Source organism: Schistocerca nitens, chromosome 9 (assembly GCF_023898315.1).
Source record: "Schistocerca nitens isolate TAMUIC-IGC-003100 chromosome 9, iqSchNite1.1, whole genome shotgun sequence".
In the NCBI taxonomy this organism is placed as follows: Eukaryota; Metazoa; Arthropoda; class Insecta; order Orthoptera; family Acrididae; genus Schistocerca; species Schistocerca nitens.
The window spans coordinates 318,460,607-318,487,283 of NC_064622.1; positions in this window are offsets into that span (position 1 = coordinate 318,460,607).

The following is a 26,677-nucleotide window of genomic DNA, read 5'->3' on the forward strand; positions in this document are numbered from 1 at the left end:
ATTGTAAACTGTCGAAGCTGCATTGGTAAAGTACCGGAACTTCAAGCGCTGATAGAAAGCACCGAAGCTGAAATCGTTATAGGTACAGAAAGCTGACTGAAGCTAGAGATTAACTCTGCCGAAATTTTTACAAAGGCACAGGCGGTGTTTAGAAAGGATAGATTGCATGCAACCGGTGGTGGCGTGTTTGTCGCTGTTAGTAGTAGTTTATCCTGTAGTGAAGTAGAAGTGAATAGTTCCTGTGAATTATTATGGGTGGAGGTTACACTCAACAACCGAGCTAGGTTAATAGTTGGCTCCTTTTACCGACCTCCCGACTCAACAGCATTAGTGGCAGAACAACTGTGAGAAAATTTGGAATACATTTCACATAAATTTTCTCAGCATGTTATAGTCTTAGGTGGAGATTTCAATTTACCAGATATAGACTGGGACACTCAGATGTTTAGGACGGGTGGTAGGGACAGAGCATCGAGTGACATTATACTGAGTGCACTATCCGAAAATTACCTCGAACAATTAAACAGAGAACCGAGTCGTGGAGATAACATCTTGGACCTACAGATAACAAACAGACCCGAACTTTTCGACTCTGTAAGTGCTTAACAGGGAATCAGTGATCAAAAGGCCGTTGCAGCATCCCTGAATATGGAAGTTAATTGTTGGTAAGGCGGGTACCAGGTTGAGATTCATTGGGAGAGTCCTTAGAAAATGTAGTCCATCAACAAAGGAGGTGGCTTACAAAACACTCGTTCGACCTATACTTGAGTATTGCTCATCTGTGTGGGATCCGTACCAGATCGGGTTGACGGAGGAGATAGAGAAGATCCAAAGAAGAGCGGCGCGTTTCGTCACAGGGTTATTTGGTAACCGTTATAGCGTTACGGAGATTTTTAGCAAACTCAAGTGGCAGACTCCGCAAGAGAGGCGCTCTACATCGCGGTGTAGCTTGCTCGCCAGGTTTCGAGAGGGTGCGTTTCTCGATGAGGTATCGAATATATTGCTTCCCCCTACTTATACCTCCCGAGGAGATCACGAATGTAAAATTAGAGAGATTCGAGCGCGCACGGAGGCTTTCAGACAGTCGTTCTTCCCGCGAACCATACGCGACTGGAACAGAAAAGGGAGGTAATGACAGTGGCACGTAAAGTGCCCTCCGCCACACACCGTTGGGTGGCTTGCTGAGTATAAATAACGATGTAGATGTAGATGTAGATGTAGACGGATACACGCTTCCAACGTGCGTTCACCGCGATGACTCCAAACGTGGACGCGGCCATCATGATGCTGTAAACAGAACCCGGATTCATCCGAAAAAATGACGTTTTGCCGTTCGTGCACCCAGGTTCGTCGTTGAGTACACCATCGCAGGCGCTCCTGTCTGTGATGCAGCGTCAAGGGTAACCGCAGTCATGGTCTCCGAGCTAATAGTCCATGCTGCTGCAATCGTCGTGGAACTGTTCGTGTAGATGGTTGTTGTCTTGCAAACGTCCCCATCTGTTGACTCATGGATCGAGACGTGGCTGCACGATCCGTTACAGCCATGCGGATAAGATGCCTGTCATCTCGACTGCTAGAGATACGAGGCCGTTGGGATCCAGCACGGCGTTCCGTATTACCCTCCTGAACCCACCGATTCCATATTATGCTAACACTCATTGGATCTCGACCAGCGCGAGCAGCAGTGTCGCGATACGATAAACCGCAATCGCGATAGGCTACAATCCGACCTTTATCAAAGTCGGAAACGTGATGGTACGCATTTCTCCTCCTCACACGAGCCATCACAACAACGTTTCACCAGGCAACACCGCTCAACTGATGTTTATATATGAGAAATCGGTTGGGAACTTTCCTCATGTCAGCACGTTGTAGGTGTCGCCACCGGCGCTAACCTTGTATGAACGCTCTCAAAAGCTAATCACATGTATATCACAGTATCTTCTTCCTGTCGGTTAAATTTCACGTCTGTAGCACGTCATCTTCGTGATGTAGAAATTTTAATGGCCAGTACGGTATTAAGTTACAGGCGACAGTCATGTGGGCTTCCATGGGACCTGCGGTAGTAATCGAAGGCACTATGATGGCTGTGGACTATCTGAAAATTATTAGGGACGACCTATAAACCATTATCCTTGAAGTCTTCCTCAACAGCGGTGGCATCTTCCAGCAGGATAACTGTCCATGACAAAAGGCCAAATTCGAGGTGCAGTAATTTGCGCAACATGATAGTGAACTCACGTCCATGTCTTGGTCTTCAGATTAGGCTTATCTTGATCCGATGAAACCCAACTGAGACTCTATTGGGCGCCAGCTCCGCGCCCACAAACCAAACGCCCGTAGATTGAGGAAAGAGTGTGACCTGCACTTAAGCATCTGGTGCCACAAACCTGTGGAAACCTATTAAGTACTTGTCGAATCCATGGCACGCAGGAACGTTGCTGAAATGCGTTCCAAAGTGGAGTAACACGCTTTTAAGCCAATATTCTGCCATGTCAATGTATGACTTCCTAGCCGTAAATTATTTCTGGCGTGTCGTCCCCACCTCTTTGCTCTCTTGATTGAATTTTTCAGGGTAGCTCAGAGTTTGTTTCCAGACACTTGGCGTTGTTTGTACTTAGAAAAGGGCTCATAGGCGCCGCTACTTTGACTGTCTACGGTTTCTGTTAACGCAGTTAGTGAAGCGCAGGTCAGTTACAGATAGAAACTGTTTGTCACTATTGGTGTCCTGCGTGAATAGTACATTGCCCATTTATAATTTATTCAATAATGGCCAAGAGTTAACCCTGGTGATTTGTGCGTTAAACTTGCATAACGTTTCTGATCACAGACATGGGCCATTAAAAATGCTAAACCACGAAGATGACATGCTATAGACGCGACAGGAAAAAGCTGGTGTGATATGCAAATGATTACCTTTTCAGAGCATTCACCCAAGGTTGCCGCCGGTGGCGACACCTACAACGTGCTGACATGAGGAAAGATCCCAACCGATTTCTCATACATAAACAGCAGTTGACCGGCGTTGCCAGGTGAAACGTTGTTGTGATGGCTCGTGTGAGGAGGAGAAATGCGTACCATCACGTTTCCGACTTTGATAAAGGTCGGATTGTAGCATATCGCGATTGAGGTTCATCGTATAGCGACATTGCTGCTCGCGTTGGTCGAGAACCAATGACTGGCTGTAACGGATCGTGCAGCCACGTCTCGATCCCTGAGTCAACGGATGGGGACGTTTGCAAGACAACAACCATCTTCACGAACAATTCGACGACGATTGCAGCAGCATGGACTATTACCTCGGAGACCATGACTGCGGTTACTCTTGACGCTCCATCACAGACAGGAGCGCCTGCGATGGTGTACTCACCGACGAACCTGGGTGCACGAATGGCAAAACGTCATTTTTTCGGATGAATCTAGGTTCTGTTTACAGCATCATGATGGTCGCATCCGTGTTTGGCGACATCGCGGTGAACGCACGTTGGTAGCGTGTATTCGTCATCGCCATACTAGCGTATCACGTGACGTAATGGTATGGGGTTCCATTGGTTACACGTCTCGGTCACCCCTTGTTCGCAGTGACGGCACTTTGAACAGTGGATGCTACATTTCAGATGTGTTACGACCCGTGGCTCTACCCTTCATTCGATCCCTGCGAAACCCTACATTTCAGCAGGATAATGCACGACCGCATGTTGCAGGTCCTATACGGGCCTTTCTCGATACAGAAAATGTTCGACTGTTGCCCTGGCCAGCACATTCTCCGGATCTCTCACCAATTGAAAACGTCTGGTCAGTGGTGGCCAAGCAACTGGCTCGTCACAATACGCCAGTCACTACTCTTGATGAACTGTGGTATCGTGTTGAAGCTGCATGGGCAGCTGTACCTGTCCACGCCATTCGACCTCTGTTTGACTCAATGCCCCGGCGTATCAAGGCCGTTTTTACGGCCAGAGATGGTTGTTCTGGGTACTGATTTCTCAGGATCTATGCACCCAAATTGCGTGAAAATGTAATCACATGTCACTTCGAGTATAATATATGTGTCTAATGAATACCCGTTTATCATCTGCATTTCTTCTTGGTGTAGCAGTGTAATGGCCAGTAGTGTAGATCTCTTACGAGTAGTTAGTTTAAGCATGCATTTCAAGCATTTAAGCATGTATTTCAAGCAGTTTGTTGCAGTTAGTTAACTGAATGCTATGTGTGGTTATCTCGAGGTTTGAAAGATTATGTAATGCCGCTCATCTCAATTATTTTTTAAATAATATTTTAAGCTCGTTCCCTGGCATAGCTGTTTAATTTTAAGTTGAAGCTGAAAGCGATTTTTAAAATATTGTGCATATTATATGTATGAGAGCATAATAGGGACTGAATTGTAAGCTTATACACTATGTGATCAATAGTATTCTGACATCTGGCTAAAAATGACTTACAAGTTGGTAGCGCTCTCCTTCGGTATTGCTAGAATTCAATATGGTGTTGGTCCACCCTTATTCTTGATGACAGCTCCCACTCTCGCAGGCATAGGTTCAATCAGGTGCTGGAAGGTTTCTTGGGGATAGCAACCCATTCTTCACGGAGTACTGCACTGAGGAGAAGTATCGATGTTGGTCGGCGAGGCCTGACACAAAGCCGGCGTTCCAAAACATCACAAAGGTTTTCTTTAGGATTCAACTCAGGCCTCTGCGTAGGCCAGTCCATTACAGGCATGATATTGTCGTGTAACCAGTCGGACGCAGGCCGTGCATTATGAACGCGTGCTCGATGGTGTTGAAAGATGGAATCGCAATCTCCGAATCTTCCTTCAACAGTCGGAAGCAAGAAGGTGATTCAACATCAATGTAGGCCCGTGCTGTGCCACGGAAAACAACAAGGGGTGGAAGACCCCTCCATGAAAAACACGGTCACACCATAACATCACCCGCCACCTAATTTCACTGTTGGCACTACATACGCTGGCAATGACGGTCATCGGGCATTCGCCGTATCCACATCCTGCTATCGTATCGCCACATTGTGAACCGCGATTCGTCACTCCACACAACATTTTTCCACTGTTCAACCGTCCAATGTTTACATTCCTTACACCAAGCGAGGTGTCGTTTGGCATTTACTGGCGTGATGTGTGGCTGATGAGCAGTCGCTCGACCATGAAATCCAAGTTTTCTCACCTCCAGCCTGACTTTCATAGTACTTGGAGTGAATCCTGATGCAGTTTGGAATTCCCGTGTGATGGTCTGGACAGAAGTCTGCCTACTACACATTACGACCCTCTTCAACAGTCGGCGGTCTCTGTCTGTTGTGCTTCACGTTTCCACTTCAGTATCACATTGGAAAGAGCGGACCTAGGGACGTTTATGCGGGGGAAACCTTGCGTACAGACGTACGACACAAGTGACACCCCATCATCTGACCACGTTCGAAGTCCATGAGTTCCGCGGACCGCCCCATGCTGCTCTCTCACGATGTGTAATGTTTGCGGCGGTCGTTGATATGGAGTACCTGGCAGTAGGCGACAGCACAATGCACCTAATATGAGAAATGTATGTTTTTGTGGGTGTCCGGATGCTTTTGAATACATAGTATCACGGCCAAATTCTGATGTGACATATTTTTCAGGTTAATAGGGTCCCTGTCGTGTACAATATTTTAGTGCCTCATCATCAAGGACTATATTATCTGGTTGCGCATTATCTGTGGAACAATATTGAAGTCCAAGGAGTGAAGGTGGCTACTACTGTGTTTTGTGTAAACTCCATATTCAACGTAGTTGCTGACAGTGGAGCACTTGCTGTGACGTTCAATTTTTTTATGTTCGTTCTCAGGATTTTGTAATACTTATTTAATAAACATGGCTAATTATTCTGCACTTTATTTAGCTAGATATCTCTCCCACTGCCAAATCTGTGTAACAAAACAATGAAATGTGTTAAAGAAAAATGTTAACAAGTTAGTGTTTGGTAACTATTTTCATTATACCTTAAAATACAAGTTCTGTAAAATCATTTGATAACACAATAGCTCACCATGTATTAATGAGTACCTCACGGCGGCAAATGCACTAACATTGGCATCTAATTTACGTGTGCAATATAAAGGGTGAACAAGAACTCCACTGGTAAACTTTCATTGGTGATAGTCTGGAGAAAAACAAGACAATATGCATATGTTAAGATATGAGCACTAGTTCGTCTTCGATGTTGTGGAACACATCAGTTCTACTTCAAGCCTTTTTCTTTCCATATTTTTGAAGAAGGTATTGTACACAAAAATAAGAATAAAACGCCCAGTAAACAAAGGCTCGTAAAAGCAAACGTTAAGAGGTAAGAATACTTGTTTAGCAGAAGAGATGTGTTTCACAACAGAAAAGATGAACAAGTGATCATAGCTATTAAGGTACGCGGTTTAGAGCTCTTCTCTACTGTATATTTTTTCTTGTTTTGGTCCATAGTACCATCTATGAAAGTAAGTCGGTGGAGTTCCGCTCGGCACCATAATATTCGCATCTACATTTAAAATTTCTTTAGTATTGATTTTCGGCTTCGGCCACACTGCCGTACCTACTACTACGTGCGCATTATTATCTTCAATAAGTAAAAGTATTTCTGGCATCTTGCCATGCATGTCGCTGCGCTGAACTAATAAAGTACTAACACTTTCTCTGTCCACTCTATAAAGACACATATGCTTTTCAATATTAAGATAACTGATCTAGTCCTGTAGTACGTAATCCACCATCAAGGTTCTGATAGGGTTCCTGCAAGAGAGAAAGTCCCCGAGTGCACACCAAATGTACTCTGCTACCCGATTAGCCACTCCTTTCTTTTAGTAGCACGTAGCGCACGGCTGACCTGTTGAGTCAGGCACTAAAGATCCCCATTCGCTAGCGGAAGACAACCAATCAGTTTCCGAGACCGTTGCACAAACGTTTAAGACTCCCGGTTCCTGTCATCCACTGGGATCCAAACCAGAGGACCGTGATCGATTTTAGGTACTACGACTGATAAAAGAGAAAGTCGTAAGCTTTATTCAACAACAGTCAGAAGGAAGGATCTCCTCGAAGACAAAAAATGCCTTTTTGGTATAGCAGATTAAACAGTATATTGTTGCATTTTCCAGTTATCAGTCTGAAAATTTTACGAAAAGAAGAAATATTAGTGTATAATGCTCCTCCGCCATCGAGGTCATTAGGAACACAGCACGATCTTGGATGGGGAAGGATGGGTAATAAATTCGGCCACATTCTTTTTAAACGAATACAGTAGAGAAATTACCTTAACCGAGTTATGGAAACCACGGGAAACCTATACCTGGCTGCGCATATTGGGATTTGACCTGCTGTCATGTTGAGTACAAGTCGAAGGTCTTCTTACTACATTATCCTGCAAGGCCAAGTTTCAAGTATTTTTTACTACAAATCCACTGAAATGGCGGATTTCCTAGTGATTCATGCACTGAATAACGCCGCCAAATGTACTGTGTCTATATGGAGCGCATCCTTTGTCATCAAGAGTCTTCAGCTTAAGAATCCACTGCACTGGAAACTGTAGAAGTTGTCTGTTAGGCTGCTGCAGGTCCTCCTGCTCTTAGTATACTTAACGAACATTCGTAAGTGCTCTATGATTTGTCTTATTTCAAGGTTCAATACTATAAGTTGTAAGGCGTTGGATTATATGGACGTCTCATGTGAAGTAAATAGAACAGCATTTGTATTTTAATTTCAGTAAGAGGTCTAGTACAAGTTATTTAGAACATTGGCATATGAAGGCAACGAGCATTACGTTATTAATCGCCTGTATTGCATGCTCAAGGAATAATTGGCAGTCCCAATATGGCAAAATGTTTTTGTTGAGAAACCGTAAGACCAGACGACGGTCATTGCGAACTAGCGGGCCCTCCGCAGTGTGTCGCAGTGTGTTTTTGCGTGTGCTGCCTGGGACGGTGTGGTTGGGGGCGGAGGCTTTCCGGAGCCTATGGCACAGCAGGGGACGCAGGCCTGCCGGCTGAAAGCCATCTCTTAGCAGCACACGTTTATTTGGGCTCGGGACGTTGAGAGACTGCAGAAGGTGGAGTGGGCAGCGAAGCCTGTTGCAACGAAGCGGCTCCCGCCCAGCCACGGTCTATCGGACACAGCTTCAATTTGAAGAAACCCAACAGCCATTGGCTCTTCTGAAGAAGTAGGCAGGAGTGAGAGTCGTGCTGAAAAAAATCAACTGCTACGAGGACTATCATGCGTTGGCGGAAGGCTGTATGGCCCCAAGCAGGAAAGGGGCACTCGTTTAGAGACGACCCCTGTGATTGGACAGGAAAGTGTGGCCCTTCTGCGGTTTTTTTACACTCGCGGAGCTGTTAGTCTTTTATGTAAAGAGCAGCTGCGGTCTGAGCCTTCTCCGTGAGTGGGGAGGACGTCTCTCTGCGTACGCCCTCTTGTGTACAATCGAGTTGCCCTAGACTTCGATTGGCTACTAAGAAGATGTACCAGCGCGTCTTCGTGGGGTGTATAATCGTCAGTCTGTACGCAGAGTGAGGAAATTAACATGCTTTACATTGTAACTGGACATTCGCTTATTACTCTCGTGTGCATGTAATGACATTCTGTCTTTGTCTGGCCAGTGGGCAAGCAGCTGATCTTACTCGCACACGGTATGATACCAGAGCAGGTCACAGACAGGAGTATTGTGGACAAAATTTGTCCAAGTCAGGAGGCAAGTTTCAGAGCTGCAGTGAGCGTCAAACGACGATGCAGAAGCCGCAATCAGTCAGCAACAGTCGCTTTCAGTGTTTTAGATACGCTGATACCTCAGCTTGCCAAATGAAAAGGCCTTAATTCAATGCGTTGAGTACTACGCCATTGCGCTGTATTCAAAAGGTTTCAGATTCATTGGGGAGTTGGTTACCTTTATTTCTATAACTTGACATTCTTTTTTCAGTATTTAGTCAGATCGTGTAGTGCAATTTATTCAAGACAGCGATAAGTTCAACAAGAATTAATACTAGGACAAACTCAGAGACATAGGTAAGGATAGGGGATACTCTTGTTTATCGAAACTTTTTACTGATTAAAAACGATTTAGACAATAAATTTGTACATATTTATATACAAATGCTTTTAACCTTTCATATCCCCCCCCCTTCGAAGGTGTACAAGTTTCACGTAAGATACAGTTACATTATTACCATTAACCTCTAAATACATGTTAAGAGGCAAATTGAAGAAATTTACTTTCATTGCACATTACACTGAAGAGCCAAAGAAACAGGTACGCCTGCCTAACGTACATCTACATCATACTCCGCAAGCTACATAATGGTGTGTGGCAGATGGTATTTTCGGTACCACTATCTGATCCCTCCAACCCTGTTCCACTCGCGAATAGTGTGTCGGAATAATGTAAGCCTCTGTATTGGCTCTAATTTCTCGAATATCGTGTAGGGCCTCTGCGAGCACGCAGAAGTGCCGCAACACGACGTGTCGTGGACTCGACTAATAACTGAAGTGGTGTTGGAGGGAACTGACACCATGAATATTGCAGAGCTGTCCATAAATCCATAAGACTACGAGGAGGTGGACAACTCTTCTGAAAAGCACGTTGGAAGACATCCGACATATGCTCAATAATGGTCATGTCTGGGGAGTTTGGGTCAGTGGAAGTGTTTAACCTCAGAAGACTGTTCTTGGAGCTACTCTGTACCAATTCTGGGCGTGTGGAGTGTCGCTGGAATTGCCCAAGTCCGTCAGAATGCATACTGGACATGAATGGATGCAGGTAATCGGACCGAATGCTTCCGTACGTGTCACCTGCCACAGTCGTTTCTAGACATATCAAGGGTCCCATATCACCCCAACTGCACACGTCCCACACCATTATAGAACCCCCACCAGCTTTAACAGTCTCCTGCTGACATGCTGAGTCCTGGGACTCATGAGGTTGTCTCCATACCCGTACATGTTCATCTGCTCCATACAATTTGAAACGAGACTCGTCCGACCAGGCAACATGTTTCCAGTCATCAACAGTCGAATGCCGGAGTTAACGGGCCCAGGCGATGCGTAAAGCATTATGTGGTGCAGTCATCAAGGGTACACGAGTGGGCTTTCGGCTCAGAAAGTCCATACCGTTGATGTATCGTTGAAAGCACCCTGACACTTGTTGACGGCCCAGCATTGAAATCTGCAGGAGCTAGCGGAAGGGTTGCACTTCTGTCACGTTGAAAAATTCTCTTCAGTCGTCGTTGGTGCTGTTCTTGCAGGATCTTTTACCGGCCGCAGAGATGTCGGAAATTTGATATTTTACAGGATTCCTCAGGAATCATCCATCTTTCGTTACTTTAGAAATGAAAGCACCCACAGAAATTTCTTTGTCATTCTAAGATTTAGTCGAGGGCTAATGTTAATAATGATGGTGTGAGGGGGACGAGCGATTACTGCCTAGTACGTGATTGCACTCAATAGTGACGGTCTCAGAAAGGCTGGGAACCGCCGTTCTATAGCATCTGTGATGTGCGGTAAGTCACGTATTGACGTAATAAACTATTTGCACTTCCAAGTGAATTCGAAAATAACTGTTTGTATAGAACAAGAATCACTAAGAGCCCGTCTATCTTTGTGGGCGTATGCGAGAGACGAAATCAAGTGGAGCGAAAGCAAATTTTTCCGTTGATTTGTAGCACCAATTGTGATAAATGGCGTTAATTATTTGCGTTTACAGACTTTAACTTATTTCAGCTTTTCAATAATCCACAGGAATATCCGACCAGAGCACTGCTGCCATTGATTACAATTTCACTTTTAATGCGATGTGGGAGTTGCAATGACCAGTCTGTACTTTCAAGTTTTTATTTTATTAGTAATAGATTGCCGAGATTTTATACACCACAAAACGTAAGTAGATATTTCAAAGCTTGTGTACCACTTGCGCGGAGGGACTATGGCATTTTCGAAATATCCCGTAAAAACAAAATGATCCACTCGAACTCAAATCGAGAATCGCACAAAGCACTCCGCAAATAGAGGAAATCTCACCAAGAAGGAGAGGGAGGCCTTCAGCCTGTGTAGAGGCAGAAAAATATGGAAGATGCATCGGGGTCCAACAAAACCGGCTCCAAATAAGTCTACACGAACTGACGCAGTAGGTCATTAACCTCGCGTTACAAACACAAAGCAAGGAAATGAGAGACAGACAAAGAAGTAAGGGACAGACAGTATTCAAGGGTAGTAAGCGAACCGTTCACCTGTGTCTAGACAACATAATAAATTGTTTCCGAGAAATGCACAAATATTGCTATAATGTATTATACAGTAGTGTGCAAAAAAATGAGAACGAAAGTAACTTTCGCATGGTGTCTCACTGCCAACTAACATTCCTCGATGAAACTAGGACGGTACATAGATGGCGCTGTGACAGTACAAAATGAAACCTCTACGTTTAATTCTGAAACTCCTGAATGCAATTGGTGAAACTTCCACGTTTTACTTAAACTGCTGAAATAACTCAACCTTACTTTGTGAAACCTCTAGTCCTTACGACGAGATGAAATGCTGAGTGAAATAGAACCTAGTGTCTCTTTGATTGTTTTTATCATTACATTGATCTACAGAATTTTCCTTGACAAATACAACTCAAACTTATTCTGAAACTTCCTGGCACATTAAAACTGTGTGCTGGACCGAGACTCGAACTCGGAACCTTTGCCTTTCGCGGGCAAGTGCTCTACCAACTGAGCTACCCAAGCACGACTCATGACCCGTCCTCGTAGCATTAATTCCTACCTTCCAAACTTCACAGAAGCGCTCCTGCATATCTTGCAGGACCAGCACTCCTGGAAGAAAGGATATTGCGGAGACATGGCTTAGTCACAGCCTGGGGATGTTTCCAGAATGGGATCTGATTCTGCAAACTTATCCTATTCATTTATGACCCACAGAGTACAAGCGCAACGCAGTCTGACAGCAAGTAATTAAAGAAAAGTCCTGAATTAGAAGAAATCCTAACAATAACCCATACATCTAATTAGTCACTAACCTCACAGAAAATCTTCATGACACGATCTACAGCAAATAATTCAAGCAGAAACTACAGCCAGCTAAATAAAAAGATTCTAACTACTGTAGGCTCTAACTACTAACAGGCATATGGTTAGCGAAAGAAAGATTTTGTTGCAGAGCAAACAAGGTACTTAGCAGATTTTACCTTAATCATTTGACATCCAGTTCCAAAAAGTATATAATCATCAGTAATTCCATTATACAAACATTAGCAGATACATCAATCATTATTTTATAAACCATTTTCAACCAACACTAAATCTTCATTATAGACACGCGTCCAAACCGTCCGCTCGCGCTAACACTGCTACCTCCTACACTGCTAACTATTAATTGCCAATTGCAAGTCCGTCCAAGCACAGAATCTCTTAGCGAGGGCGCAGACCGCTATCAGTGATATTAATGCAGTCTATAGCACTGCCAACATGCAAACATATAAACGGGCTACTTGAAAATACAGTATAGTACAGTAAAGTATAGAAGGTAATTTAAAGAAACGGAAATGACAGTTTTATTTAAATACAATATTTGTAAGTGAACCCACCGCAATTCATGGCCGTCCATTGTACATTACAAACGGCGGGCCACTGTTCTTAATAGGGTGTGTGAAATCCACGAACAGTTACCCACGCTCAGGAACATCAGCGAACATTATCGTTTTGCTGGTCTTTCCGTTCCAGTTTGGGGAGGCATAATGTTGCACGGGCATACTGACCTCCGAATCTTTGACTCCCACTGACTGGTCAACTTTATTATGACAAAATACTACTTCTCCACTTGCGTCATTTCAGGGGTGACTGCGCTTTTACAGCTGACAATGTACTACCGCCTCGGACTGAACGGAGGGTTGGGGGGGGGGGGGCTCTTGGAGCTAGGGGATATTCAGCGAACGGACTGGCCTCACTGTTCTCCTGACTTAAAACCCATCGAACACGTGTGGGATGCGTTGGGTAGACCTATTGCAGCACGTCTACGTGCACCAATCACCACCCAGCAGCTGTCAGTAGCGATAGTTCAGGAATGGAACGCCGTACCACAAGACTTCATACCAACATTGCAGTCAGCATATGAGCACGCTCCAGAGCATGCATTGCTATCTCTGCTGATCACACACCCTATTAAGAACCATGTCCCGATATCTGTAATGTCCAGGGGACCACCATGGATCCAAATGACTTCTAATTTTTGTCTTTGAATAAAAGTGTTGTCTCTGTTCGTCTCACTGTGTATTTTTTTCAGTTACCCACTCTACTACAATGTAACAGTTCTTTTCATGTATGGTACAAGGTTCATCGACCTATGTAGTATGTGTGTATGTATTACACTGGGGACCTAGAAACGACGGAGAGGATTCGTCCCGCCGTAGCCCTCAGTGGTTCACAACCACACAACAGGCCACAGCAGTCTACCCACCCCACTGACGCACCACACTGAACCCAAGTTTATTGTGCGGTTCGGCTCCCAGTGGACACCTCTGGGAATGTCTCATGCCAGACTAGTGTAACCCCAAATTGTTGCGTGGTAGAATAATTATGTTGTGCACGTACGTGGAAACAGTGTTTGCGCAGCCACCACTGACACAGTGTAGCGGAGGAGAATACGTGGAACCAGCCCGCATTTGCGGAGGTAAATGGAAAACCGCCTTAAAAACCATCCACAGGCTCGCCGGCACGCCTTCCCACTCGGGAAGCAGTACGTTACACCGCGCAGCTAGCCAGGCGGACTTGGATCTATGTTACTTGGCATTGGCAAGTCATGTGGAAGTTGCTTTTGTTCTTAACTTTTGGGGACCAGTGTGTATAATTATTTAAAATGTATGCCACCATGTAAATCCTATCAACATATGTCCAAAATGTTTCATAAAACATTTGTGCTTTAAGTGTTTCATTCCACAAATGCCTGTTGTCACAAATATGGAAAAAATCAAATTATACCTGGTAGGTACACATGTGTTAGGTTTGACCTTACGCACTTCACTGCTTATTACAGAACATTAGATTTGATTTTTTCTGTCAAGTAGAAATTTGTTGGGTTTGTATCTTTCAGTCTCAACAATAGGAAAAAATACAATTTTAAAATTTTTCACAAAATTAACTCTTATTATCATAGTAAGCAACGAGCACAAGAAGAAATGGGCAAAAAGTAAGCAATAAATTGTTTTAAGGTGGTGGTTTCACTTTGGGACCACTGGGACATACAATTTTCAGTCATCTATCATTTCACGTGATTCATTTGAAATCAAATTCGCATTCATCCTAGACACACTTCCACATCTGAAAACTTCCATGATCTCACAATGGTTGATACAAATTATAGGTCTAAATAACAAGCAGAAATGGGGGTAGCTTGAATGAATTTTATATCGATACTGCATACTGCCCCAGTAGTTTCATTTCGAAACCACTCACGTCAGCAGTAGTACAAAGAAAAATTTATCTTACAGAAACTTTAGATGTACTTGCCCTCGTTGCAAAGATCTCGTTAATATGGCCACTATTAAAAAACCGTATGTCACCGTCTCCTATTGTCACGTAGCACAATCACCGCGCCGATTGTTGCTTTGAACCCTTTAAGTAAATGCTATAATGCTCTATGTTCGTAGAAGTGCCTCAGTATAACCACAGACACTTGCAACAGTGTCGGCGGTTTCGTGTTAAAGGGAATCGTACTTTAAAGTAAAATTAATAAAATGGGGGTTCCAGGCAGAAAGTACCGAAACTCAAGAGATTAAGGGGTAAAATGCACCACAAATCTCTTATCTTTATTTTTCTAGTAGATGAATCATTTTTAAAAAAGTCGGATTAAACTTTTCTTAGACACACTCCGTAACTTATTCAGAGGACAGCCCTTTTTTTTAAGAACACCACTGTTTGCTACTAAGACCTTCCATTTCACTGCAGGAGTGAACCTCAGCTTCATTGTCTCTCCTCTCCTTTCTCTCCTCTACACCGCTAATATGCTCAAACCGTTCCAACCCGTTCACCTCCTCCAATATACTGATGACAACATTTCTCGCCCTCTATCCAGGGAATAATTAAAGAACGAATCACCCTCACATTCCGTCTCACCATATACAACCCTCCCATTCAGTTAACTAACACACTAAACTATCTTGGACTAAACCTGACCGGCAGCTGAAGTGGAGACCTCACCGACTATCCGTCCAACACAGGACCAACAAAAAACAAACTACTAACCATCCGAACGTGGGAATTACATCTTTCCACTGTTGTCCGCGCCTACGAAACCCTGAGCCGACCCATCTTCTGCAAATATTGCTTGGATTTCCGTCCCACCAAATTCCCTCCACGCCATGCATTCTGTCTTGCTTTCTGCCTCCGTTTACCTTCCCTCACACGGATTCTCTACCTTTTCATCAAATTCCCTTCCCTTCTCACCCACATCGGACACCTTCGTATCTCCTATGCTGTCCGCAGACTAGAGTGCAATAACCCCGTTCCTCCCCTCCGCTCACCAGCCCAGGTTTGCTGCCGTACATTTACGAACATGTCCCAGCATCCCTACATCTACACACACTCCATATCCTATCACAACGCAGCTTTAGCCAGGTCTCTCCCAGACAATGAGATCCGCCCAGACATTTATCCCTCCCATCAACTTAAGCTTGTCTCCACCTGTCCCACTCCACATCAGAGTTCCTCTCTTCCTATCCCTCTCCACCGATCGCCATTCCTTTCCTCTTGTTACCACCACCCTGCCCACATAGTAAACACCTCCCCATCTTCTATTTTTCCACGTTCTGTGTTCTCACTGTCCACCCAAAGACCTACCTTCACCACCATAGTTTTCCTACCCCTTAGGCATGTGGAACATATTCTCTCCTCCCGAAATACTCTTCTCCCAGTACAGGATCTTCGCATTTTAACTTAAAAGTGCAATGCTTCAGTGCTTTTTCTTAGAAGACTTTCACCATTCCGCGATGTGTTCTTAAAATGAACAACTTTTTGTTTCTTAGATGTCTGTGTTTCATTTTTAATTCGAGAAACAAAATAAATCAAATCAAATCTGTGTGAAATCTTATGGGACTTAACTGCTGAGGTTATCAGTCCCTAAGCTTACACACTACTTAATCTAAATTATCCTAAGGACAAACACACACACCCATGCCCGAGGGAGGACTCGAACCTCCGCTGGGACCAGCCGCACAGTCCATGACTGCAGTGCCTTAGACCAAACAAAATAAATCCTCATGTTCTTTTTCTCGTCTCTGTTGTATTTTTAAAAAGGGATCTACCTGAACAGCGGAATATTGTACCGCTGACAGCTCACCCCTGCCCATATGGGATGATATAACGAAGAAAAATAAAAAAAATTGCTACTAAGTATGTTTATCCGGACGACACCACCTGAGGAGAGAGCTATACGCCGTGGAGCCCAGCGGTCGCGCCTGTCCTCGAGGTCAGGTCGCGACGCCGACTCGTCCGGCGCCGGAGAGACGGGGCGCGCTGGCGCCGGCGTCGGCGCCGGCCCGGCCGGCAGGCGACGCCACAGCGGCGTCCCGACGCCACGCTCCGCTGGACCTCGCGGCGCCAGGGCGACCACCCTCCGATCGATGCGCAGTCGTGGTTCGCTGCGGGCTGTAGGTGCGCCGCGCTTGCCCCTGCCTAAATCCGCTGCACTACTCGCCACCGCACACTTCAGCCCCATCACCGCTGCGGCCATTTCTGCTGACACGTCAACACCTTGGGTCGAACGGCGAAGACTGGCCGTCTCACCTACAGCATTAACATCACAGGGCAACGCTTCTACAAACGTTCCCTACTTTCTAACGAGAAGAAAATTAACTCTAAAGCTTGCAGAAAGCGCAAAATGTAGAATAAATGTTAAAATTCATTGCAGAATAAATGTTCTTACTATGTCCCAACACTGTTTTGATGGAACACTCCACCCTAGTCCATCCCGTGGAAGCCTCTTCATCTATGCATGATTACTTCAGCATACATCTATTTGAACCTGCTTACTTTATTCAAGCCTTGGTCTTCCTTTACAGCTTTTACCCCTCACACTTCCATTACCAGACTGACTATACCTTCATGCTCAGAATGCGCCATGCCAGGTTACCCTGTCTTTTGGTCAAGTTGAGCCACAAATTTCTCTGATTCCCCAATTCCAGTCACTAGCTCCTTGTTAGTTTTTCGAACCACTCTCGTAATTTTCAAAATTCTTCTACAGTGCCACATATCAGTGGTTTCATTTCTCTTCATATCTGAACTGCTTATCGTCCACGTTCCACTTCTGCACACTGATATACTCCATACAAATAGCTTCAGAAAAGACTTCCTAAGAACTTACGTTCCACACGAAATACCTCTTTTAAGATATTCTCTTTTTGTTATTGCCAGTACGTATTTTACACTGCCCAATCAGATTAATGAGACCACTTGTTAAAAACCTGAATAACCACCTTTTGAAGCAGGAAGAGAAGTGCAGGAAGAGAGTCAGTGAGGATATGGAAAGAACCGTCAGGGATGTGGAAGCATGCCGACTCCAGTGTCGTAGTTAGGTTGCTGGATTTAGGATCCATAGCATTAACAGCGCCACCAAGGTGTTTACGCAGATTCTCGATTGGTTTTTAATCCTGGCTAGTTTGGTGGCCAGGGGAGTACTGTAAACCCACCTTGGTGCTCTTCGAACCACTCTAGCACATGTTTCGTTTCCCTGTTTTGTGCCGAGGGAAACGATACTACATGTAGGTGTGAATAGATATCAATGTTGATCCATTGTGTCTTTCAGATGAGATCACCCAGGAAACCCACGAAATCATTTCTAGACCATAACTCTCCCTTCTCCAGCGTGAACCTTTTTCTTTCAGATGTTTCACGCCGAACACACCAACTTCCATCAGTCCGATGACGCTCAAAAAGTGATTCATTTGGAAAGACCACCTGCCGCCACTCAGTTTACGTCCAACTGTCGTACTGGCGTCCAAATTCCAGCCTTCGTCACCGATGAACAGCAGTCAACATGGGTGCATGAACCAGGTGCCTGCTGCCTGGTGCTACAGGCAGAAAAATTCGCTGAATGGGCGTTCAGGAGACACCGTAGGTAGCCCCTTGGTTCATCTCGGCGGTCAGTTGATCAAGAGCTGCATGTCTGTTCACCCAAAAGCCAATGTTCATGTCCTTTAGTGCGTCAGATAAACCGCTCTGTTTCCGCGCTACGACCAATGCTTCACTGTTTTCTGCGTCCCCCAACCCGTTTTACATATCCTCCACTGATAGTGCTGTCACCAGCCGTCCGCGAGTGATCATCCGACTAGAACGTCGAATATAGGTCATAGTCACACTAAAATGATTGTACCGTTTATATCCTGTCTACTTGGACCATCAACAATTATTTTTCTGCCCAAATAGCAAATCTAATCTATTATTTTTAGAGTCTCGTTTAATAATACGAGCCTGTCAGCATCATTTGATCTACTTCGGCTACATTCGATTACCCTTGCTTTACTTTTGTTGATACTGACCAACAACCTCTTCTCAAGAAACTGTCAACTCCGATTAACTCCTCATGCAACACCTTTGCCCTCTCTGACAGAATACCGTGTCATTAACGAAATTCAAAGTTTTTATTTCTTAGCTGTCAATTTTAATTCACTGTTATAATATCTCGACGAAGGCAGAGGATGACAATGTGGACACTCGACATCCTTTGGACCTTCAGGCTCTAGGAGAGCCACTCGTTTCTTTTTTTTTCATTTCTGCCCGGCCTTTTTAATGCTTGCTCAGAATAGTGATTAATTAACATATGGGAAAGGCAGCACTCCTGCCTCACTCACTTCTTAACTACTGCTTTCATCCTTTCATGGACTTCTACTCATAACTTCAGTCTGCTTTCTGTATAAGCTGTAGATTAGTTTTCTGTAGCTCTGTTTTACGCCTGTAGGTGTGTATTAAGTCCACATTGTGAAAAACTTTCTCTAAATCCACTAGCACTATAAAATTAGGTACGCGTTTCTGCAGTCCGTCTTCTACGATAAATAAGTGGGTCAACAGAGCCTCGCATTTTCGTACATTTCCGCGGATCTCAGACTGGTGTTCCCTCCGGTCTGCTTTTAGCAGTTTTTCCACTTTCGTACAAATAATTTGTGTCAGTATCTTGCAATCACAACTTATTAAATTCATGGCTTGGTAATATTCGCCCCTGTTAGCACCTCCATCATTTGGAAATGGAATTTCTATATTCTTCGTGAACTCTCAGTGTAGGTTGCGCTCCTGATGCCTTTTGCATGTAATCAAGAACAGTTTCGTTGCGGCTGTTTCTCAACAGTTTTAATGAAATGTCAGCTACTCTACTACTTGTTTCGACTTAGGTGCTTCATAGCGCTGTTACATTGTTCTCACTGTATCATATCTCCCATCTCATTTCCATCTGTTTCGTCTTCATTTTCTATAATAGTGTCTTTAAGTCTCCCTTACACAGACTCTCCCTATACTTCTGACATCTTTCTGCCTTCCCATCTTTCCTTTGCCCGGAGATCCCATGAAGCTCTTAATATTCATGCAGGTTCTTTTCTCCAAAGGACTCTATCATTTGCCGGTGCACTTCATCTGTCTTTCTCCTGGTTATACATGCATATACGTCATTGAATTTCTCGTCCTACCATTACTGCTTTGCCTTTTTACGCTTCCTGTTACCCTCAGAATAAGTGTTGATAATAAATCCAAGTTCGCAAGATATGCTGAACAGTATCCCAGGAACTGATTGGGATTGTAGAGAGAAGCACATTCAGTCAATACTGGCGGCTTTGAGTGATAGTAATGGTTAGTGGTTACGTCAACCTCAGTTCTTGAAGAGCCGTCCGGAAATTGGGAAGTGAAACAACGTGTCAGTATGCTTCGTCGATCACAAAAGTTTGAATACCAAAATGTGAGTTCGAACGGAAGGAAGAATTCCTTGTTGGGACATGTGTTTGTCACATCCGGAGATTTTGGAGTCGTATGGGAATGCTGTGGTCACAGCGAATCATATGTGTCTCTACTAGATAGAAGTACGGCATCAATTAGCGCAACGCACGATCCCGTTATCTTGACCTTACGGCCGTGGTAGAATAAATAGCTTCCTTCAAAGTGCTGGCTCGACGTAGGAGTGCTACAATTGATACGAACCCATCTGGATCGATATCTGATCGCACCATCTCATCCGGCTTGATCGGTGGCATACTTACTAGAGCGTCGCACATATATACTGTGTTCAAACGTTCTGAATCACCTTGACACACAGTCAACACCGATTTAGAAAATATTTGGACACACAATGAGCACTTTATTTTCACAGAGTCTGAGAGCGATCGACATTGGATCTCAAAATGATTTCATATTCCTAGATTTCCTAAAGGCTTTTGATGACATTCCTCACAAGCGGCTTATAATGAAGCTGGGTGCCTACGGAGGATCGCCTCTGTTGTGCGAATGGATTCGTACCTTCTTGTCAGAAAGATTGCAATTGGCAGTAATTGACGGAAAAACGTCATGTGAAGTAAATGCTATCTGGCGTTCGCCACGGAACTGTTATAATGCCTCAGCTGTTAGTAATCTGTTTAAACTATTTAGGAGAAAGTCGGAGCAGCCTTCTTAGATTCTTTGCAGATGATGCTGTCATTTACCATCTAGTAAAGTCATCAAAAGATCAAAACCAATTGCACAGTTACTTAGACAAGATATCTGTATCCTGCGAAATGTTTAAGTTGACCCTAAATAATGAAAAGTGTGGGTCATCCACTTTAGTACAAAAAGGAATCCGTTAAAATTTCTGTTATATGATAAAGCACACTAACCTAAAGGCTATAAATTGAAACAAATAGCTAGGAGTAGCAATTACCAACAACTCAAATTGGAATGGTCGCATAGATAATGTTGTCAGGACGGGAAAGCGAAGATTGCGTTTTGTTTTCAGAACACATAGAAGATGCAGCCCTTGTCCGTTCTCTGCTGGAGTACGTAGAGTACTACTACGCAATGTGGGATCCTTATCAGATGAGACTGAAGGAGGACACCGAAAAAGTTCAAAGTAGGGTCGCTCTTTGTACTATCGTGAAATAGAGGTGTGTCGCGGATATGATACGCGATTTTCGGTGGCGTCTTTCGTTGCGGTTAGAGCTTTTCACGCAATTTCTGTCTCCAACTTTCTGCTCCGAAAGTGAAAATACTTTATCAGCACCCATCTACGCAGGGAGAAAAGATCATTATAATAAAGTAAGAGAAACGAGAGATCGTTTTTCCCGCGCATTGTTAGGGAGTGGAACGTTAGGGAGATACTGTGAAAGTGGTTCGATGAAACCTCTGCCGGGCGCATTACTGTGAGGAGGTGCGTATTCATGCAGATGTCGACGTAGATGTTCCATGCGTTGCTATGATGAAACTATCGCCATGAGGAGAATTTTATTATGCTTGCATCGTGGAATGCATTTCGCACATGGACTTGTGATGTATGTTTTGCAGACGGAGAAGAATCGTGTTACATGCAGCTCGGAATAAAGACATTAGCTGCAGGCTGCCTTAGCGCATCACATTTGTTTGTTACACCACGTTTAAATAGCAATGTTTTGTCATAAGGAAAACTACCTCGTTAGAAGATTTTAGATTGCTATCACGGTTGTACCAAGGAAGCAGGCATTAGCAACTGGCCCTTGTAGTAAATCTGTAAGGTCTAACGTGATGGTAAGTCAACAAAGTATCACTGATGCTTCTTTGACCCGCAACGTGCCCGAGGAGGCTAGCACGAGCTACTCAGCAGCAAGTACGCTATTGACGCCATTTATGTAGGTGTTAATTCATCGGATTACTCCTGCTTGCGTCTTGAGTATTAGTGTGACCTGTGCAATTTTTCGGTCTTTTGGTGGTTGTATATGATTTTGAAGTACGGAGCTGTTATATCAGCAAACTCTGAAAGGAACATAAGTGGTATACAGTCTGAACCGGAGGACTTGCCTTGAGTACGTGACTGAAGTCACTTTCCTACACCAACGACATCTACTTCTGTGTCACTTAAGTTGCCAGTAATTGTGGAGTTGAGTTCTGGAATACTTTCCTCGCCTTCTTTGGTGAAGGAATTTCGGAAAACTGTATTTAGTAACTTCGCTTTAGTGGAACTGTCATCGGTAACATTACCTTCACTGTTGTGCGATACTGATTGTGCCTTGCCACTGGTGTACTTCGCATACTTACAACCAGTATCACTTCGGATTTTCCGCCTGACGTCGAGACAGTTTCCTCGTGAAATCTGTTAAAATCATCTCGCTTTGAAATTTGCGATAAATTTTGAGCTTCTGTAAAACATTTCCAATCCTGGGGATCTTGTGTTGTTTTAAATTTGGCATTCTTTTTTCGTTGCCTCTAACCTACTTTGTGTGCCATGGGGGACTTTGTATCGTCTATTATTAATTTATTTGTTTAAGTGTCGACACTGTTTCTTTGAATTTAAGCCACATCTGGTCTCAACCATCATACACAATCTGAAGGAACAGAGGCTCTCTCTTGGTAAGGCGTCACAGCATCTGGTTTTTTTTTTTCATGTAAATTGGGTGTTTTATTCAGAGTCACTACAGCGACCTTGGTGACAAGAATCCCTCTGTCCCACATAACGATCCCTATTTTCTCGGGGTTGGTTGTTGCTATGAGGTCGAATATGTTTTCGCAACCAATTACACTACAAGTGGACCCCTGAACTAATTGTTCAAATAGTGTTCCGTGAAAGCATTTAGTGCAATTTTCGACGATTTTCTATGCCTGCCACAAACTACGGTATAAACATGTAATTTCGCAAACATATCCAGAGTACACTGAGGTCACCACCAAGAATAATTGTATGAGTAGGGTACCTGTTTGAAATTAGGCTCAAGTCGTCATTTAACTGTTCAGCAACGGTATCAGCTGAGTCTCGAGGTCGATAAAAGGAACCAAGTATTAATTTACTCTGGTTTTCCAGTATAGATTCTATCCATACTGACTCATGGAAGGTATCTACTTCAATTTCACTACAGCTTAGACTACTCCTAACACAAACAAAGCACACACCACCAATGGTATTTGCTCTACCCTTTCTGAACAGTCTGGTCCTTTGTAAAAACTTGAGTTGAATTTATCTCTGGCTTTAGCCACCTTTCCGTACCTATTGCGATTTGAGCTTCAGTGCTTTATATTAGTGTCTGGAGCTCTGATTCTCTCCAACACAGCTACCGACAAGTTACTACCATAACATGTGTGGTTCCTGCATCGACCCGTGTCCTCTCTTTGACCAGCACCCTTTTTGTTCTTTTCCGAGACACTCTTGCCTAAACAACCGCCCAATTCACTCCACACATTCCTGCTACGAATGCAGCCGCTTCCTGTGTGTAGTGGACGCCCGATCTATTAAGTGGGACCGTATACCCTATCAATCTATAGCGCAAGTCGAGGTATCTGCAGCCTACACTGTCGCAGAACTGTCTGATCCTTTGATTAAGACCCTCCATTTGTCTCTGTACCGAAGGTCAGAGTTCAGTCCTGTCTGCGATGATACGAATGGTAAGCTCTTCCTTCATCTCGCAAGCAAGAGTGGCAGTCATTTGCTATTCTTCTAGCCACCCGAACCAGAGAGATACTCATTGTCTGCCGGAGTGGCCGAGCGGTTCTAGGCGCTACAGTGTGGAACCGCGCGACCGCTACCTGCGCAGATTCGAATCCTGCCTCGGACATGGATGTGTGTGATGTCCTTATGTTAGTTAGGTTTAATTAGTTCTAGGGGACTGATGACCTCAGAAGTTGAGTCCCATAGTACTCAGAGCTTTGAACCAACCAGAGATACTCTCTGATCCTAAGTGGCACACATCATTAGTACCGACATGAGCCACAAGTTGCAGTTGGCTGCAACCTGTGCTCTTCATGGCATCCAGAAGGACCTATTCCACATCTTCGACGACCATCCCCCGCCCCGTCCCCCCCTCCCCCAGTATGCACACAGAATGCACATCGGACTTCTTCCTATCTTTAGCAGCCATCTCCCTAAGTGGTCCCACTACGCACTTAACACTGGAACCCGAAACTATTAATAATTCCACCGGCAAGACTTCGTCTGGCTGCCACACCTTGGGACGACCCCCGTTGGACCACTAGCGTGGGGTCAACCTCAGTGCAGGCCAGCAGGCCATTACTAGTACATCAACAGTAGTGAACTGATCGGAGGGACATGTGAGATGTGCTGGACGTGCCTCGGATCATCACGTGCAGTCCCTCGCAGTGATGCCCATTGGCAAGTTGTCTGACCGAAGCCAGCCCACCTGCAGATGTGAACGAACGGTCACCAACTCAGCCTCCATCCGAACACAGCAATCATAGTTCCTATCCATACTAAATACGGCAAAAGTCTACATTATCGAGTCATTAAAACGCTAGACTGTGCTTTGTAAGACCCAGACACACAATAAATTAAAAAAAATAAACTAGTAACTAGTGCAGGAAGACAAGCAGACCCTCGCCGACGTTCTAATCGACACTGTCTAAATAAAGACTGGTCGAAGATTAAAATTGTTTATCTATATTTTAAAGTGTTTATAGCCACAAAGGCGCGTGCTGTGAACAGAGAGAATTTATCACCCACACATTTTGCAGACATTTGTTCAGAAGGGGTCGCAGAGGTAAAATGCTGTACTTGCAGCTAAAACCCACTGTAGGTGACACAGCAGTGATAATCCCAATACATATGTGTTGTACAACTGTGACACCTTTCTGGTTAAGACAAAATAAACTAAATAAATATATGCCATGCACGTTTCAGTTCATTAACCTGATGCTTAGAAACTATTCATTGTCCACGAACGTAATTATGAAGCACCGTAGGCACCTATAGAGGAGTACCGACTCAATGTTTGAAATTAATGTCGAGTTTAAAACATGACGACTGAAAAGCTCTTACTCAATGGAAGCTCGTATGGTGACAGGTTTGCTCGAACCGAGTAAAAGACTTGCAGCCGTTTTAACGTCACCTTAAAGCGTAATTTGTTTTACAAATATTTTTTGACGCTGCAACCGACTTTTCAACGTATTACATACCACACCTATTAAAACTGCTTAAATCGAAAAGTTGTTTGTTGTTGTTGTTGTTGTGATGGTGGTGGAGGTGGTAGTGGGACCTTCATCTTGAAGATTGGTTTGATGCATTCCTTAGCAGCATGGTCGTTTAGATGGTTCAAGTGTTATGGTGTCGGGAGGCATACCGTTGCGTCTTGTGCTAATCTCCTAAACTCTGAACATGGTAAACTAACTGGTCAATGTTATTGTGCCACTGTACTCCTTCCCCATGCGCTTCTCATCAGGCATGCATTCGGCCCTGTCTTCATTTTTATGGATGACAATGCGCAATCGAACAGCGCAGGTGTAGAAGCTCTTGGGACTAAATGATATTCGGCGAATGGACTGGCCTGTACACACCCCCGACTTAAATCCCATCGAGCAAGTGTGGGATGCGGTGGGGAGACGTGCTCGAGCACGTCCACATGCGCCGATGACCATCCTGCAGTCTTGTGGCCAGCATGGGAGCACGTTGGAGAGCATGCAGTTCTGACCAATTATCATGTGCTAATGTGCCACAGTACACTGTAAATATCGTGCTAAAATTATGTGATTTCTTTTCGAATGCGAATCAGAAAGCGCACTGAAATTACGTCCTTCCTCTTAGACTGCTAACCGGAAATCGCACTAAAATCAGGCAACTTCTCTTCGAATGTGTGCTGATAAGCAAATAAAACAAACGAAAGTATGTCTTATAGCGTTCTTCCTATGGCAAGGAGAAATGATAGCTGAGTGCTGAAACCATGTTCAGCCACCCTACGATCAACTCAGAGAAAGAACGCAACTGTCTGTTTCCGACTGCACATGCTCTGATGTGATGTCAAACGTTCCAGCTGTGTTCCTCACAGCACCAAGTGCGCATTTTTCGCTAAAAGAGCGTTTGGTGTATTGTCCAAGCATAGAGTATGAGGGATTTTTTAAGAGCAATTGGCTTGTCGGCGGCGTTGATTCTTTAAAAGTGTCATCTAAGAATTTACTCAACTGACAATTTCTGACAAATTTTAATAGTTAAGACTCAAATGTGAGTGACTTAGAGCTCTAAACATATTCATGGTGTGTGACGTTATTATGTGAAAGTGTTAATAAAATTAAAAAGTTTCTAACAGAAAAAGAGAGTCTAATGCAAGAACTGGCAATTGATTGACTCAGGTTCGATTCTCACTGCTACCAATCATGCTCTTTGTTCATTTTAGTTTATTCCTAACCATGGTATACTATTAATTACAAAATTTAAATATATTTCAATATTTCAGTTTTTAGGTGTAAAATTGATATATTCAGTTTAGTTATGACTACTGTGCTTTCTTCAATGAGTGCTAGTTCCGCAAGTTTTGGTGGAGAATTTCTGTGCAGATGAGGTACTAGTGGAAGCAAAGCTATGAAGACCGATCATGAGTCGTGCTTGGGTAGCTCAGCTGGCAGATCCGGCCCGAATGCCGAGCGTGTAAGTCGTTAATTTATCGCCTCACCGCAGTGTCGCGCGCCTCTGGACAGCTATTCCTCAGTCTTCAAAATGGTTCAAATGGCTCTGAGCACTATGGGACTTAACTTCTGCGGT